Source organism: Gossypium hirsutum, chromosome A10, assembly GCF_007990345.1.
Source record: "Gossypium hirsutum isolate 1008001.06 chromosome A10, Gossypium_hirsutum_v2.1, whole genome shotgun sequence".
In the NCBI taxonomy this organism is placed as follows: domain Eukaryota; kingdom Viridiplantae; phylum Streptophyta; class Magnoliopsida; order Malvales; family Malvaceae; genus Gossypium; species Gossypium hirsutum.
This window is the reverse complement of record NC_053433.1, coordinates 23,370,279-23,371,603: the sequence shown is the minus strand read 5'-3', so window position 1 is coordinate 23,371,603 and position 1,325 is coordinate 23,370,279. Positions and strand designations below refer to the sequence as shown.

The window sequence follows — 1,325 nt, the reverse complement described above, 5'->3', positions numbered from 1 at the left end:
GATCGATGCTTGTTGATTTTTAAGTGCTATATCGGTATTCTGAAAATGAGTTTCTGACACTGAGATGAATTTTGTTAGCATCTCCTCAAGGTTCAGCTTTTTCTCTTGTTGGTAGGGTGGTTGCTGGAAGCTTGGAGGTGGTGGTGGTCGCTGGTTCCCTTGGCCTCCTCATGAGAAATTTGGGTGGTTCCTCCAACCTGCATTGTAAGTATTACTATAAGGATTATTTTGAGATCGAGGATTATTACCCATGTAATTTAACTGCTAGTTCTCCATGTTGTGGCCATAGGGTGGGTAATCTAGATTGCTCGATCCACCTCCACTTGTTTCGCATTGCATTACTGGGTGAACCTGTGAAGAACTAAGAAAACCGTCAATTTTTGTTATTCAAGAGTTCTACCTGATTAGAGAGCATGGTGACCGAATCAACATTATAAATGCGATTGCTTTTTTTGGCTTTGTCCTCATGACTTGCCATTGATAATTATTCAGTGACATCTCTTCTATAAATTCATTAGCATCTTCAGGTGTCTTATTATTGATAGTTCCGCCAGCGGCTGTGTCGATCATCTGTCGAGTTGAAGGATTCAGGCCATTATGAAATGTTTGAACCTGTAGCCAGAGTGGTAACCCATGGTGAGGGCATCTTCTCAAGAGGTCCTTGTATCTCTCCCATGCATCGTAGAGTGTTTCTAAATCCATCTACACAAAAGAAGAGATATCATTACGTAATTTAGCCATTTTAGCTGGTGAAAAATATTTTAATAAAAACTTTTCGGTCATTTGTTCCCAAGTAGTGATTGACCCTCGTGGTAACGAATTCAACCACTCTTTAGCTTTGTTTCTCAATGAAAAAGGGAATAATTGAAGGTGAATGGCATCATTAGAAACGCCATTAATTTTAAATGTATCACATAGTTCCAAAAAGTGTTCCAAGTGAGCGTTGGGATCTTCGTCCTGCAAACCATCAAATTGAACAAATTGTTGTATCATTTGAATTGTGTTAGGTTTCAGTTCAAAAATATTTGCAGCTAAAGCAGGTCTAACTATGCTCGATTTAGTTCCTATTAAAAAAGGTTTAGCATAATCATACATAGTGCGTGGAGCAGGATTCTGATTAGCAGCAATAGTAGGAGGTAGCGGATTTTCTTGGTTTTCAGCCATCTCTTCGGTTGTGGTTGAAGTATCATCCTCTTGCTCTTCCTCTGTGTATCGTAAGCTTCGCCTTATTTCTCTTCGAGTTCTGCGAACTGTGCGATCGATCTCACTATCAAACAGTAATGGTCCCGACGAGTTTCTTCTAGTCATACACTATAAAAACCTGC

The 1,325-nt window shown here is 39.6% G+C and overlaps 1 non-coding gene across 1 annotated transcript; it reads left to right on the top strand.

The window, feature by feature from the left end:
* Nucleotides 1-628: 628 nt before the first annotated feature.
* Nucleotides 629-735, top strand: LOC121209079 (small nucleolar RNA R71). The gene has a single exon (XR_005904196.1). It is a non-coding gene; the product is annotated as a small nucleolar RNA R71 (small nucleolar RNA).
* Nucleotides 736-1,325: the final 590 nt, after the last annotated feature.